Below are 18249 nucleotides of genomic sequence, written 5' to 3' on the forward strand. Positions count from 1 at the left end.
TGTAATTTTCGTGATTGAAAAAATGTTTTCAGTGTAAACTTAAATGACTAAAACCAGATATAAAGTAAAGTTGAAGTCGGAAGTTTACATACACCTTAGCCAACTACATTTAAACTCAGTTTTTCACAATTCCTGACATTTAATCCTAGTAAAAAATTCCCTGTTTTAGGCCAGTTAGGATCACCACTTTATTTTAAGAATGTGAAATGTCAGAATAATAGTAGCGAGAATTATTTATTTCAGCTTTCATTTCTTTCATCACATTCCCAGTGGGTCAGAAGTTTACATACACTCAATTAGTATTTGGTAGCATTGCCTTTAAATTGTTTAACGTGGGTCAAAAATACGTTAATCTCTAGGAGACAGAACGCATCTCCTTCCTGAGCGGTATGACGGCTGCGTGGTCCCATGGTGTTTATACTTGTGTACTATTGTTTGTACAGATGAACATGGTACCTTCAGGCGTTTGAAAATTGCTCCCAAGGATGAACCTCCTTGTGGAGGTCTATCATTTATTTTTCAGAGGTCTTGGCTGATTTCTTTTGATTTTCCCATGATGTCGAGCAAAGAGGCACTAAATTTGAAGGTAGGCCTTGAAATACATCCACAGGTACACCTCCAATTGACTCAAATGATGTCAATTAGCCTATCAGAAGTTTCTAAAGCTATGACAAATCATTTTCTGGAATTTTCCAAGCTGTTTAAAGGCACAGTCAACTTAGTGTATGTAAACGTCTGACCCACTGGAATTGTGATACAGTGAATTATAAGTGAAATAATCTGTCTTTAAACAATTGTTGGAAAAATGACTTGTGTCACGCACAAAGTAGATGTCCTAACCGACTTACTAAAACTATAGTTTGTTAACAAGAAATTTGTGGAGTGGTTGAAAAACAAGTTTTAATGACTCCAACCGAAGTGAATGTAAACTTCCGACTTCAACTGCATGTAGAAAAGATGATAAACCTATATATTCTTTGAATATAAACTTTGAGAACTAACAATCACCAAAATTAAAGCTAGACAGTCAGGGAGAATTGAACATTTAAAAAACAATGAATTTAGTAGTATTGATTTTGTTATTATGTTTCGCGCATAAGAACACAGCATTAGCCATGGTGAAATTGCATAGAATTGCAGGAAATTTGCTTTAAAACTACTACATTTTCTCTCAGCTCCATGGCAGAATATGTAGAATGACATGAATTTAGCTTTAAAACTTCAACATTTTCTCTCATCTCCATTTCAAAATGTGTAGAATTGCAGGAAATTCTCTTTAAATCTGCAAAGATTTCTCTCAGCTCAAGGGATTCTTTTTTTGAATTGCAGGAAATTAGCTTAAAAATGCTCAAATGTCTGTACACCACCAAGATGGGGGCCGCTAAAATGTTCTCTAAAATTCAGCCGCACCGACGGGCCGACCGCACCCATTGCCACGCCTCGAGCTACGCCCAGTAAAATGGAGTGTGCTGCCTTCTCAAGGAGTTCAATATGTTTTATTTTGGGACTGCCTCACAGGTTATCTAGCGTTCTGCAAAAATTGTTTTGCTGTTGCAGAATGCAAGATTGATTATGGGCAGCAGGAGGGGTTAAAGGGGTGTTCTTTGATGGAAAATAGAATGAATCTGACATATGCAGGTAGACTCCGAGGTCTACGGATGGTTTTATATACAGTATATATCCACAGATGTCTGTATCAATGGAAATATAATAAACAAAATGTTAGAAAAAGATATACATCTTCCAGATGATACATGTTCCCTAGATTGAGAATTGTGAATTGTGTAAAATTCCACACATATAATCTCATAAACAATGATAATTATAGGTGTAGAACCTAAATAGAATCGATGTGTCAAATATTGCACTTTAAATTGTGACCATTGTACTTGAGTGGCCTAGTGTTGCCTATATCTGCCAAAGATTAGGTTTAGAGGAAATGGGCATTAGGGACATCCATGTGGATTATGTTGTGTACAGTGTAGTAGAGTTGGTCCTTAATAAAAAGGAATCCACAGTATAGCCAATTAACATTGAATTGATGTAACTGTAAAATCACTTATGGTCTTCATGCAGATTGCAATTTGCTGTAAACCTTGATTAGCTTGCTTAGTCAAATTTATAATTTAAGCTATTTGGTTTCCCCTCACATGGCAAGAACAAAATACATTAAAAGCTATGGATTAAAAAATATATATTCACGAGAGGATGTCAAGATGCAAAATGCAAAAGGCAGAGTAAAGAATAACATCCACAGTGGAAAAAAGTACACTTGGATTATTTCTTTTAAAAAAGAACATTTATGATTATCACATATTTTTTGGGAGGTATTACATTATGAACAGGGCAACTGATGTTGTGAAATATCATGTGCAGCGTTTCAAGTGATACAGTGCCTTGCAAAAGTATTCATCCCCCTTGGCGTTTTTCATATTTTGTTGCATTACAATCTGTAATTTAAATTGATTTTTATATGGATTTCATGTAATTGACATACACAAAATAGTCCAAATTGGTGAAGTGAAATTAAAAACATAACTTGTTAAAGAAAATTCTACAAAATAAATAACGGAAAAGTGGTGCGTACATATGTATTCACCCCCTTTGCGATGAAGCCCCTAAATAAGATCTGGCGCAACCAATTAACTTCAGATGTCACATAATTAGTTAAATAAAGTCCACCTGTGTACAATCTAAGTGTCACATGATCTGTCACGTACACCTGTTCTGAAAGGCCCCAGAGTCTGCAACACCACTAAGCAAGGGGCACCACCAAGCAAGCGGCACCATGAAGACCAAGGAGCTCTCCAAACAGGTCAGGGACAAAGTTGTGAAGTACAGATCAGGGTTGGGTTATAAAAAAATATCAAAACCTTTGAACATCCCACGGAGCACCATTAAATCCATTATTAAAAATGGAAAGAATATGGCACCACAACAAACCTGCCAAGAGAGGGCCACCCACCAAAACTCACGGACCAGGCAAGGAGGCCATTAATCAGAGAGGCAACAAAGAGACCAAAGATAACCCTGATGGAGCTGCAAAGCTCCACAGCGGAGATTGGAGTATCTGTCCATAGGACCACTTTAAGCCGTACACTCCACAGAGCTGGGCTTTATGGAAGAGTGGCCAGAAAAAAGCTGTTGCTTAAAGAATAAAATAAACAAACACATTTGGTGTTCGCCCAAAGGCATGTGGGAGACTCCCCAAACATATGGAAGAAGGTACTCTGGTCAGATGAGACTAAAATTTAGCTTTTTGGCCATCAAGGAAAACACCATGTCTGGCGCAAACCCAACACCTCTCATCACCCCGAGTGCACCATCCCCACAGTGAAGCATGGTGGTGGCAGCATCATGCTGTGGGGATGTTTTTAATCGGCAGGGACTGGAAAACTGGTCAGAATTAAAGGAATGATGGGTGGCGCTAAATACAGGGAAATTCTTGAGGGAAACCTGTTTCAGTCTTCCAGAGATTTGAGACTGGGACGGAGGTTCACCTTCCAGCAGGACAATGACCCTAAGCATACTGCTAAAGCAACACTCGAGTGGTTTAAGGGGAAACATTTAAATGTTTTGGAATGGCCTAGTCAAAGCCCAGACCTCAATCCAATTGAGAATCTGTGGTATGACTTAAAGATTGCTGTACACCAGTGGAACCGATCCAACTTGAAGGAGCTGGAGCAGTTTTGCCTTGAAGAATGGGCAAAAATCCCAGTGGCTAGATGTGCCAAGCTTATAGAGACATACCCCAAGAGACTTGCAGCTGTAATTGCTGCAAAAGGTGGCTCTACAAAGTATTGACTTTGGTGGGGTGAATAGTTATGCACACTCAAGGTTTCTGTTTTTTTGTCTTATTTCTTGTTTGTTTCACAATAAAAAATATTTTGTGTAAATCAAATGATACAACCCCCCCCAAAAATCCATTTTAATTCCAGGTTGTAACAAAATAGGAAAAATGCCAAGGGGGGTGAATACTTTCGCAAGCCACTGTATGTTTCATAGTGGGGAAAATAATAAGACAAATGTGGCCTTACATGTCTTGGAATCAATGTGCACCATACAGTTTAAGCACAGAGATGTCATATAAAAGGGATACTTCAGAGCTCTCAGATACTATCCATGGTTGCTGATTATACACTGTATATTGTTTAGTGTTGGATTTCATCCAACATTTTCAATGGGATAGTTTGAGCAATAGATGAACAATGAAGATGTCCTTTTCATGGAATATTCTAGTTTATATTACAGCCCACAGATAATAGTTTATCATACCCTGAATATGATGTTATCTATCAACAGTGTTGGATGCATATCAAACATTGGTTGTCAATGACTACAGGGGAGACCAAGTTTATAGATTTTCTTGGCAACACTGCATAGGATGGACAGCTACATGAATTGCTTATTATTGTTCGAGAAATTACTCAATGCTTCAGTTAACCTTTCATATGACCATCATACAGTATGTGTAGTATAACATCGATACATATAACCATACTGAAGACACTGAGATAAATACATGTCTGTTTAGGCTGTTTCCTGTGAACATAGCATTGAGTATGAAGTAACAATAATAGCAATCTATTAATTGTCAAGCATGTGTCATTCAAAATATTCAGTATAAAGGAAATGAATTATCCCGACTAATCATCCACCACAGTGGGTAATGTGAAAGGTATTGGTTTTACCATGAATAAGCAACGATGTGCAATAACAAATATGTCTTACATGAATCCTTAGCATAATGGAAGTTAAGGTCCTAAAAGACACAGAAATACACCTTGTAAGTACAGCAGATTACTTCTAACTACTATGTAGTTACAGTGAAATTATATGACAAATATTTTAGTTAGCTTGGAGCAATTTTCAGCATGTCGTTTATTTAATTAATTAATTTGATCATTTGTAAGTTATTAATTCATTTATCGTTAGATACAAACAAAGCATGTAACCCTGGTTTTTAATTCTGCTTTCCAGATTCATATGTATATTTTTCTATTAAAGTCTATGGGATGCAAGTCTTCTGTGTCTTCACATATCACGTGGGAGGTCTCCTGGCTGTCTGTGCCAGTTCACCTTAACAATGGTTCTATAACCTTGAAGAACACATGTCATTGGTGGATACTGTCCTATGTGTTTTTCTTGACTTAAAATAAGATGATGTCACTCCACTTCATTTTTAGAAAGTTAAAAGTGGAATCAAGGCTGTTGAAACAATTAGCATGTTTGTAAACATATTTGGAAGGTGTGACCTGTGTGAGCTGTGTGAATCCATGTCATAAAGATAGTACCATCGGGTTGTCAGCGTGAAAACTGTTTAAAATCATACGAAAGAAAGTCAATTAGGCTTCTTCTGTATTTCTGTTACCAGACCTGTAAGCCTTCACACGTAGGGACATACTATTTTGACCAGGGCATTGTATTATTCTCGCAGACTGTGTAAAGTTAATCTTGTGTCAACCACATAAATCATTAGCATATACATGGCCTGGACATCCTCTTAATCTTTGACATGCGTTGATACATTATTACCTGGTAATTAGTCACACTTCAAATGGCATATCCAATCAAATTTGGTATACATCTGATGGTAGGCTATATGCAATCAGTTGGCAGCATTTGGGAAAATGATGTTCTTAGCAAAATATTTTGTGCAAAATGTGCAATTCCAACAGAAAAGGCTATGAGCAACATTGTCAGAGCAGGATGTATAATGTATGCGTGTAAAAAAAAAAAACATTGACAAAAGAAATAATTATCTGTCTTGTTTTTTCCCCCACACACACTCACAGGCATACATGGACACAGAATCTCACTACACTCTTCTATAACACACTGAGGTACACTCTCTTCCCCTATTGTGATCACTGGATACAGCAATACACAAAAATAGAATGAATGTGGCATCCCACACTCCACAGAGGAGAGGTGAAGTAAGAGGCAGTAACTGACTTTGGTCAACTCTCAATTCAATCTCAACTCACTGCTCCACCTTAACTTTCACGGACTAAACTTGTGATGATAATGAGCTAGTACAGGGTACATTTCCTGATACCAGTCTAGAAGACCAATAATGGTTTGTTTGATGGGCTCAGTCAGCCCCTGAGCCCTGCTGTGTTCTGCGGTAAACATATCTGTAGTAACTGCACGCTTTGTTATCTAGCACACACTGTTATCACACAGTGGGTATGCAAATGCTGCTCTATTTTTGGCAAGGGTGATATATACAGAAGTAAGAGACTTTAAGAAGTATTTGTATCTCTCTCTCCTCTCTGTATTTGAGCTGGTTGGTCTTGATATAATCTTTTAAAAGGAGTTAAATAATTTGTGATGAAAAAAGGTTGATGTACTGTAATTATACAAACGTATTATGAGGCAAAGTTCAACACACAAAAGGAAATGCACTATTCCAAATGAATGGCACAGATGTAAATTGTTCACTTTCACATCTGACAGCGGGGCTGCTTTTGCAGATTGCTCAGGTGAACATAAGTCATAAGGGCATGTCAGTTGGCTGAAATCAGGCAGTTGGCTACATCTGCGTCTTTTAGGGGAAACCACTTTATTCATTGGGTATGCAAAGGCTTGTATTTTTTCCTTTTAAGATTTTTACACATGTTCTGGCACGTACACAAGTACCTCACTGTTATGTCCTATAGTGTTTATCAGGGGATGTCTTCGAGCAGAGAACAGGACTGGAGAGTGATCTGACTGAAACAAGATTTATATATAGGCAAAGAGGACATAAACCCAACCAGAGACATACTCTGTTAGAGGGAAAATCATCTCTGGACAATCCATGTTCAAACAGCGAGGAAGGGGCATTAATAGTATGGAGTGGGTATATCACCTGAGTGTGAGCCAATGAACAGAGCCCAGGGAGGGTGGTGGTGATGATGAGTATTCTCCTGCAACCATTTACCTCATTTGGTTGTCATGGCTACACAGCCAGAGGCCGGTGCTCTTGGAAGGCGAGGAGGGAACGGAGAGGGGAGAGGGAGAGATGTGGAGAAGCATGGCCCTCAGCATGTCTGCCTTTCCCTCTCCCACTGAACTAACTGGACTTGGCTAATCACTACGCCCCTGTGAACTGATCTCTGACTCCTGCCTCCGACTACTATACCTCAGAGGATGCTGGTGGGAGGAGCTAAAGGAGGATAAGCTCATTGTAATGTATGGAATGGAATAAATAGAACGGAGTCAAACACATTGTTGTGTTTGATGTGTTTGGTACCATTCCATTTATTCCATTCCAGCTATTACAATAAGAACATCCTCCTATTGCTCCTCCCACCAGCCTCCTCTGCTATTCCTCCTGCAACTCTGACTCCTCTACAAGATAATTGGATCTAAGGTCATTTTTTCATTGTCTCTTTTTTGGCATCAGCCTTTTTTGGCCCCATATTGGCATTAGAGAAACAGTAGTATGTCCTGAAGATGAAGGATTACGTCTTTCTGCCACTAGTGACCTCTATTCCACACATGCCAATAGATACTCCTACACTAATCATTTCAGATTACAGATTATTTTACATCAATCATCTCTGTGTTTTCAGTCATTTATGCAATCTTGCAATGTCATACATATTATATTGTCCCTGCAAGTATATGCACAGCACACATTCTCTGTGTGACCTTGAAAACTGAGTCTCTCAGATGGAAAAAGATTGTAGTTGATTAAATTGTGTATAATTGATACTACCTGTTTTCACCCCCTTATGTGTACTGGAAGTGACTAAGCTGCCAACAGTCCGTGTCACTGTCATCCATCCTATGACCTGGAAACCAAGAGAGGAAACTCTGCAGCTTAAGGAGGAAGTCAAATAACACTGTGAAAGGAAGGTTTGAATGAATAATGGCCTGCTGGCCCACAGTGGGATTGGAGGTGAAGGAGGAGGGTCAGATTGCTGCGGTAAAAGGAGCCTCTCCTCATACTTAGCTTCACCTAAGACTGGCCACAAGGACACGGGTGGTTTCAACTCTGGAGCTTAAGGTAAGGGATTGAAAATAAAATGTTGGTCGATCCTGAGGTCTATATATGACCATATAATGATTGTCAGCCCCTGAGAAGCTAAAGTGTCATATCACAGCCTCATAATCTATCCTGATTTGTGTTTGTGTCATGTTAACAACTAGTATAAGGGACAGTGACAGAGATGCATCCCTCGCTGTCTGACCATAACAAATCTAAGAATAGCAACACTGATGCCTCAGTCAAAGCTTTGGGAGGAAGACCTAGTGATGAGCATCCAAGCATTCAGTTGGCTAACTGCACATCCATTGCATCAAAACAGACAATATCTTGTCTGCCTCTAGACATAGGGTATGGTAATTACACAGAATATCAGCTCAACCCTTTCCCCCCATCAAAAAGAAATGAGGCAGCAGCTGTAAATTCCACCTGTGGGGAAGTCATATGTAGCACAGTAAAACAGATGCACTGTGGACTATAGAACAAGAGGGCATGGAACCTTGCCTTTAAATTTCAATCACGCTGTAAAGCTGAACTTCCACGATAGGGATTGAATAGAGCCCTTAATGAGATCAATTTATTACCCATTACTCAAATTCCTGTCACAATCCTTTTATACACAATACCACCAAGACACTGATAACCAAGTGATATTAAGCCCTGTTTATACCTGGTGCTAACATGTGTCCTTTGTCCTGATCTAGTCCACATTCTGATTGTGCCCACATTTTCTAGACAGGTGTAGACAATTAAAAGACGCATTGTGATCTGATTGTGATCAGATCTTATAAGTGCAAACAGACAAGATCAGGATGAGATCAGGACAATATCAGGACGAAGGACGCATGTTAGAAGCAGGTATAAATGGGCCTTCTGTCAGTAGTTAAGTCCGTCTAAAGTATGTAAAGTAAACAAGGTGAGTGAAGGGAGCAAGGTGACTCCTCAGTGTTTTGTCTTGAGGCAGTTGTTATATAACATAAAACCTTTATTTGATGGATTTATCCCCATTAAACCGTTGATTAATTACATAGTCCTGAATAGTCATCTGTTGTGAAAACCTATGGTATCATATAAAGTACCCAACAAGATACATCAAACTGAACAGTGAACACACTGTTTTAGTGACGTTCTATTAATATATATAGGTTTCCATATGGCCTACTTAAACTTTGAAGAGACATTGTGTTGAGCCAGCAATAAAGTGCAAAGTCAATATGAACTATATGAGCGATATGAGGTTGGAGGCGACTTGGAGCCAGAGTATATTTGTCCGTGTCTACGCTTCAATCACTGGACCGCCCCTTCTGTTTACCCAGCAGCTCTCTCTCTCTCTCTCCCTCTCTCTCTCTCTCTCTCTCTCTCTCTCTCTCTCTCCGTATGAATTGTTATTGATCGACATGTGGATCCCTCTAGCCCATCTGAAGCACACCCTCACTGTTTGTCTGCACTCCAGCCCTGGGATACACTCACAATGGGGCAAAGAGAGAACAGTTACCTGGAAAAGGTCACCCGTGTTTGTGCTACTTCACTGAATCCACATGAGTTAAGTGCAATTAATGCTTTGTACTTGGGCCTGGAAAGGGAAGCACTGTGGGGGGTGGACACAAGGGTCTAGAATAAGGGACTGAAGCAAGCCACCAAAGGACAACAGGACTTTGTTTGAGAGGACCACTGTCTTAGTAGCTATAAAATATAGGTTACGATGCCACAATCAATAAGTGATTTACATAAAGAATCAATTAAAGTGAAATTATGAATTTGTTTTGTTTTTATCAATCAATTCGGCTTATGCTTTCCATGCAGGTTAAACATGACTTCAATAAACATTACAGTATTAATATGGTCAATCTTTATTTTCATCTGTATCTCTCCTTAAATCTGTCCTGTGCTGATGGAGCCTATAGAGGGGGTGTAGAGGAGGGGCTCCTGCCTATAGAGGGGGTGTAGGGGAGGGGCTCCAGCCTATAGAGAGGGTGTAGGGGAGGGTGTAGAGGGGGTGTAGGGGAGGGGCTCCAGAGGTCCAGATGTGGAGGGTTGGAGCAAATGGTGGTCTCCATCACCACAGCCACAGGCATGGCTGGGATTGGCAGGTGGGAGCGCCAGCACAGGACTGGTCGGGGGGCATGGTGGTGTTCCACATCTGTCTGGATTCATCAACATCTATCTGGGAGATGTCCTTTCAGAAGGAGAAAGGTTGTCACTAAGCACAATGGTTCTCTTTTCTGACTGGCTGTGGAATCAGGATTGACAAAACGTCGTGCTGCTATTGGTTGTTTTGTTCTGTTTTGTTCTGATCTCCACTTCCACACCACTCGCCACCATCAAACCAGAATAATCTGAATCTATCAGATTATATTTACATCATTTTAATCTTCACATTTTGCACAGATGGAGAGTTTGCATGCTCCAACTGTAAAGTTAGAGTGCATTAAGAGTCCATTAAGAGTTCATGTTTCAAGAAGGTCTAAAGAGGCAGAAGGTAGAAATAACCGGATCTACATAGTGCTTCTCTCTCTGCCTCCCTCTCACACACTCTGTCTATCTCCCTCTTTCTCTCTTCCTACCTCCTCACTGTCTTTTAGCATGTCATTGCCCTCCTTTCAGATGGTATTTGTGCAGACGTATTCAATTATTCATTAATGTATTTACAGATGCTGTATCTTCATTTGATCATCCTGTTGTTGCAGGAATTTTCCTGCTCAACAGGAAATGCAAACTTGTAGTGTATTCAAGGTTTAAAAATGCTTCTAAAGTTTGTAATTTCCACTTAACATTTTTCGACTTGATTTGCCCTAACAAAAAATGTATCAACCCCCCCAAAAAATGTTCATTAATTATAATCCACATAACAATTCACATTTCCTGTTGCTGCAGGATTATTTTCCTGCTGTGTGAAACTGGCTCAAATTAAGATACGGCATAATATAATATGCCATTTAGCAGACGCTTTTATCCAAAGCGACGTGCATAAATGTTTACGTATGGGTGGTCCCAGGGATCAAACCCACTACCCTGGCGTTACAAGCGCCATGCTCTACCAATTGAGCTACAGAGGACCACACCATCTTTAGGAAGGGCTTCACACTGTGGCACACAGTCTCTGGCACTGGTCCTACTCCGTTCTCTGTCAGCAGTAACAGAGCAATTTGGCTCCCGGACTGTCCACTCTAATCAGAGAATAATGTGGAATGGCACATCCCCTGTGAGTGCGTGGGCTTACTGGAAGAAAAACAATGGGCCGAATTCTATCTTGAGATGCATAACTTCAAGATGTCTTGACTTGTGCAGAGAACGGGAAAGGAAGTGTAATATGATCTAAGTGACCGCGTTGAAGCTCATGGATAGATCTGTGTGCAAATACTGATGAAGCAATGTAGTTCAAACCATCACAATGTTGCAACAATGTATGCACGCATGACTGTAAGTCACTTTGGATAAAAGCGTCTGCTAAATGGCATATTATTATTATTATTATATTATTATTATTATTATTATTATTATTATTATATTATTTGCAACGTCATTGAGTGGTGGGCATTAGGTTATGTTAAGTTATGTAAATGTTGAACTGTCATGTTAATTGAAAACAACATAGGAATGAAACAAGGTAAGGGCAAAGATTGTTACTCACAACCATAGACATACCTGTAAATTATATGGCTGTCTACTGTTCAGAGAAAGACTCTTTTAGGTAGCATTTCTATACGGGTATACTATATCATTTGTCAGAGGTTGTTCAATCTAAAGCCTGTGTGCAGCAGAGCCATAGAAGCAAGGCACTGACTGATTCAACTGAATTGGTTGTCACATCACATCATAATAATGATTTGACAAGCTATGAGACTAAATTTCTGTTCAGCCATCTGGCACATTTCGCAAGACAGGACTTTGTTGTGATATATGGCAAAGTGGATAATGCATAAAATGACAATTTACTACAGAAATGTATGTAATCCCCAAACTATTTTACTCTCCTTACTTTACTACAGTGTGTGGGCTGGGAGGTTGGGGGAAAAGAGAGAGGGTATGGCATGGTGGGTCTGGATCCCGATTGAAACATCAATAACAGACAAGTTTAATATTGGTGTGAAAAGTCGAGGGAACTGTTTTTTATTTGTTCACTGATGGATACCTCCTAGTGAAGGTCAAGTCTCAGTCATAAGTACCAATCTCAGACATGCAAAGTCTGTGTGTAAAAGACATAAAATAGATACACACCAGAGTAATATATTATGTTCAGACATTCAGACATCTACCAGAAGTGAATCATGCTTATGTGGGCATTTAGATATTATCATTATGTAAATATTACATAAACATCATCTGCAGCATGTGTTGTTCATACTCTGCCGAGCTTTTTTATTGTAGGCTATGACATGACATTTATTATGATCACATTGAGAAATGAAATGTGATTAGTAATCATACCACATTTAGAGTGCCATCTCTTTGCAGTTTAGCACAACAGAGGTGATTTACAGTAGCAGGTAGTAGATTGCCATCTAGTGATGTAGTACTGTGACTGCACTACACTACTCTGAAGCTACTAAGCTAAAGCAATGATACAGGTATCCTTGAGGTAGGTATACTGAATTAGGAACATGATCTTGAAATTAGGTCAACTGTACCATCAAGTTACTTGAAAAAAGATAGTAAACTAGTAGTTATATGGATGATGTATACTCCTCAACACTGATGCACTGCAATATGGAGAATTTAATGCCCAACCAAATTATACTCAATTATGAAAGCACGTTTGCTTGCTTGATTCATGTAGATAATAATTGCCATGTTATATAAGAGGTTTTCATTAGACATAAGGGGTTGGCTTTAGCCTGGAGTTTGGTTGGAAAAGGGGAGTGTTCATTCCCACCACTGTGGCATTGAAGGAATGGCATATGGTAAATTATTATGATACATTACTTGTGTTGACAGAATGATCATAGAACAATTACAGCTCCAGATTTAGATTCAGTCCTAAAGGAATACACACAATTTCAATTAGAATGTGTATGTAAAAGCAGAATAGGCTAGCTCACCTGAAAATCCATGTTTTATCTATCAGTTAGCTTGTGGAGACTTAAACTAACTTGGCAGGTGTAAAAGGAACGCCTGAGCAGTATACCCACATCCGGTTTCAGGGTAAAAGGAAGCTAGGTTGAAGATACTGTATACCTGGTTTCAGGGAAAAGGAAGCTAGGTTGAAGATACTGTATCCCTGAAAAACTGATTTTTCTCCGCCCCACTGAGGGTGGTAGAGACTTGGCTTGCCTTTGCCCTCGTGAGTCCTCATTTGTCCCCCATCTACCCTCTAATGACACAATGAAGGAAATTGTTACAGGCTTCCAATGATGTGTATAACGGGACTCTTTGACCTGGCTGAGAGATTCATCGGAGATTAAATTATTATCCCCTCCACAAACACACACTAGATCTTTTAGTAGTCTCTGAGTATAGTACCAACAGGGTACTATACTATTATAACTATCTGGGAAAAATAGAAATCCTACCACAATTTACTATTATGATGCAGCCATTTTGTGCAGTCCTGTTAATGACATGTCTTGTAATGTCGCTGACACTTGTAATGCAAGTCAGGTTGACTATTAACTCAAACAGTTGTGCCTCTACCGTTGTACCACAAGAGGGAGTAAAAAACTAATTTTCCCACTCATGTGTGAGTCCTGTAGCAGACTTTTGATCCATTGTAAATTGTTTAGTCAAAAAATAATATCTCATGGAAAGACTATGTAAACATAAATGTTATTGAGCATCTAACAAAATTACGCAAGATTTTAGTTCTAGTTGAAGCTAGATTAGTAAAAAAAATTATGTTGACAACTGTTGTTTTTTTTAATGTAAATTTCTATAATTCCTTGTTGACGTAGATTTTAAGAATAGGCTATCAAGTAGAGATAGTTGTCAAAGATGAGATATGGACACAAAAAATATAATGGCTTATTTTTTCGTGTCTGCTCTTACAGAAAAAACCTTGATTTCATATGTGTTTCCAATACAATACAGCCATCTATTTAATATTGTGAGAAATTAACTTATTTCCTTCTAACACACCAAGTGCTCCCTGCTTTTTGAAGGGAAAAAAGAAAACTTACAGCCAAGAAATCGGTCTCCCTTGTTAAAATGCCTTACTATAGTATTTAGAAATCCAATTTTCAGGAAGGAATTTTAAGATTTATAAATCAATCTAGCTTCCCCACAAATGTTATAAATGAGGATGACTAAGGTGAGGGTGCCTAGCGTCATGGACTGTATTATATCTAATTCATGTGAAAAGGCCAGCCCATCCCTGTCTCACTGCTCCACTCTGCCCACTGCTGCTGCTGCTGGCTCGCATCCCGCCAGCCTCTCAGTCTCTGGGCTTATGGCTTCTTGGCCTAAATTGAAAAGTCTGCTACTTTATGTGCATGTCTACTATGGGTGTTGGAATGCTCAGTGCTGCACTGCAGTTTAGATCCTCCAGCCATTCCCAGCTTTCTCCCAGTGTACTTGTGTTTACACCCATAAGCCCTGAGTGAGGAAAAGGGAAACTGCGGCAATCCTTAGATACTTCTAATGAAACAAAGACAGAATTTATAAACTTTTACAATACCTCCTAATATTTTCAAAATATGCAGATAGAGTGAGAAAGGGGGTGAGTGGAGTCCACTTGTGGCATGTGTCTAAATTGTGTGTATTACCATTCCAGTTCCTTTATAATAACCCTATAACAACACTATGTTTTACTGATTTGATGAATCCATATATCTTGCATCACATTTGTTAGCAAGACTAAAACTACTAAAACTACTAGATCTATGGTAGACAGTTGGAACGGACTAATACCTCATTCGTCAACCCTCACTGTTTAACATCCAGCTCTCTCTCGCACTCTTCTCTCCCCTTTCTCCCATGTACACATGCAGGCATGCAAGCATGCACAGACACACACTCCACATCACAGGAGGTTGGTGGCACCTTAATTGGGAAGGACGGGCTTGTGGTAATGACCGTAGCGGAATAGGTGGAATGGTATCAAACACATCAAACACATGGTTTCCATGTGTTTGATGTGATGCCATTCCATTTGCTCCGTTCCAGCCATTATCATGAGCCGTCCTCCCCTCAGCAGCCTCCACTTCTCCACATGCACTCACAATCCCCTCACCATCAGGATGTAGGGGGTAAGGAAGTGGAGTGGAGGGGCTATAAACTTGAAAGGGCTCTGGTCTTCCTGAGAGAGGAGTAAAGAGAGCTAACTAGGGGAAATGGAGTGGGGGTGTGGGGGTGTGGGGCTGTGGGGGGTGATTCTGCTCTAGAAAATGTAAGCCAAAGAAAGAAAAGAGCAGGAAAACATAGGGGTGAGGGGAACTGGAGCTGTGGCCTGTGAATGAACCCAACGGGGACTTTGCTTTGCAGGGTCATCCCAAGTTCACGTCTTTCCCTCGCTGACTCTGTGAGATTGGAGGAGCTGTCCGAGGCTGAGGGGGCCTGTTCTTGACAGCCTCCAGCCCCAGCAGGGAGTCCCCCAGGGGCCCTGTAACACAAGCCCATATCCAGCAGGAGTCATCTGGGCTGTGTGGGGGATGGGGGCTCACCCTGGGTAAGGGAAGGTCACGCTGGGGGTCAAGAGGGTGGGGAGTCACCACGACCAATAAATATCTGCTTGACGCATAAGGGTCCGTTTCCAAAGGTCCCATTCCAGTTTCCCCCTCAGTAAAGGTTGCAGTTACTTGCAATAGAAAAGCTGAAACTATCTATATCTCCTTATACAGGAGCCATATTGTATTGGGGGGGGGGAGGGGTTACCTTAAAGTACTACTCCAGCCTCCTTTGTCAAATCAAATCAAATCAAATATTATTGGTCACATGCGCCGAATACAACAGGTGCAGACATTACAGTGAAATGCTTACTTACAGCCCTTAATCAACAGTGCATTTATTTTTAACAAAAAAGTAAAAATAAAACAACAACAAAAAAAGTGTTGAGAAAAAAAAGAGCAGAAGTAAAATAAAATAACAGTAGGGAGGCTATATATACAGGGGGGTACCGTTGCAGAGTCAATGTGCGGGGGCACCGGCTAGTTGAGGTAGTTGGGGTAATATGTACATGTGGGTAGAGTTAAAGTGACTATGCATAAATAATTAACAGAGTAGCAGCAGCGTAAAAAGGATGGGGTGGGGGGGCAGTGCAAATAGTCCGGGTAGCCATGATTAGCTGTTCAGGAGTCTTATGGCTTGGGGGTAGAAGCTGTTGAGAAGTCTTTTGGACCTAGACTTGGCACTCCGGTACCGCTTGCCGTGCGGTAGCAGAGAGAACAGTCTATGACTAGGGTGGCTGGAGTCTTTGACAATTTTGAGGGCCTTCCTCTGACACCGCCTGGTATAGAGGTCCTGGATGGCAGGAACCTCTGTAGTGCCTTGCGGTCGGAGGCCAAGCAAGGCACTACAGTACCTCATTTATCACCTGATTTACTTAACAAATAGGTGGTCCAGGTATGACATGATATAGCACAAGTGTGGGGGGGAGGGGGGCTTTCCTCTTTTGTTCCTGAAAGCAAAGGGCACAGGATGCTGCTGAGGGGAGCTGTCCTCATAGGATAACCTTTTGAAGAACCCTTTCTGGTTCCATGTAGAGCCCTTCCCACAGAGGGTTCTACATGAAGCCCAAAAGGGTTCTACCTGGAACCAAAAAGGGCTCTACCTGGAAATTAAAAGGGTTATCCTATGGTGACAGCCGAAGAACCCTTTTGGAACCCTTTTTTCTAAGATTGTACTATTGAAAGGGAATGACAAGTGGTCCAGGTAGAGACAGGACTGTTACAGATTGTCACGGAGACTCCAGAGGTCTTTGATTTAGACAAATGAGAGACAATCTATTATTCGTCCCTCACAGAACCAACAATGAGTCAGGGCCCAGAGGTGGCCAACTAATCAAGCTGTTTGCACAGACAGCCCAGCATGGGTCCTTTGAGTGGATAAATGGTCCCTCCCATTATGTCAAGAGTAAAGGCTCTACCAGGGGGTGGGGAAAGGTTGGGGCTGATCAGGGATTGGAGGGTTAAGCTATATGACAGGACACAGGACACATATTGATAGAGATTGAAGACTTGTAGATTTATGTAGTGTTTGTTAATCACCAATCACCTCATATGGCTATCAGGACACAGAAGATGGATTCTGGGCCTACTGTAGGTGGAGAGTTGACAGGTTTCCAACTTGCTCTTTTTCCGGCCAATTATAGTCTATTTCAACCATTATTGCGTATTTTAAAAATGCCCTATGAATGCATAAGATGTGTGGATACGACAATATAATACTGCATAATAAAATGCTTCAAGTTGTCAGAACTTTTTCTCAGCAGTAACTCTTTTACAACTGCTGCCATTTGGTATCCTTACCATAGTCTATCTTATGAAGCAAAACGATGTAAAACAACATAAACAACTTTAAATAGACTACAATGACTGTATCATCATATTTCCCAGCATATAGGACCAAAATCACCAAGGGCTGTGATGTTGAGATGACCTATGACTCATTGACCAAGAGAAAAACAACGTAATCTTATCCAGAGCAATCAACATGCATGGGGACTCTGACCTGTGTGTTCAGATCTGCTCTTTCTCTACAGAATGAACATATTTTTTGCCGTCTCAGTCACGGCTAATGTAAGCATTAAAGCTTCAACCTGGGAAACAGAGTATATCTCTACCCTATCAATTGGGTCAGTTGTGTCAGGTTAAAATATGTGATTACATTGCATTGTAGAATACATTTGATAATATTGAAATGTCATCAAATGTTCTGTCTCTTTCAAACATCTATAGGTTGTTGTCACGATCGTCGTTAAGAGAGGAGGACCAAGGCGCAGCGTGATGAACGAACATGTTTATTTATCATTAGCGATAAACACGGACAGTAAACAAAAACAACAAACGACTCGTAACGTCCTAGGTAACATAGACCAACACGGAACAAGAACCCACAAACACAAAGGGAAAAACAGACAGTTTAAATATGGCTCCCAATCAGAGACAACCAGCCAAAAGCTGACACTCGTTGCCTCTGATTGGGAGTCACTCAGGCCAACATAGAAATAAACAAACTAGAACTCCCAACATAGAAATACACCACATAGAAAGAACACACCCTGGCTCAACATATAGAGTCCCAGAGCCAGGGTGTTACAGTACCCCCCCCTAAAGGCGCGGACTGCGACCGCGCCTCAACTAGAGCAAAACAGGGGAGGGCTGGGTGGGCATTCCTCCTCGGCG

The sequence above is a fragment of the Coregonus lavaretus genome, assembly GCF_964263955.1.
Source record: "Coregonus lavaretus genome assembly, chromosome: 12".
In the NCBI taxonomy this organism is placed as follows: Eukaryota; Metazoa; Chordata; class Actinopteri; order Salmoniformes; family Salmonidae; genus Coregonus; species Coregonus lavaretus.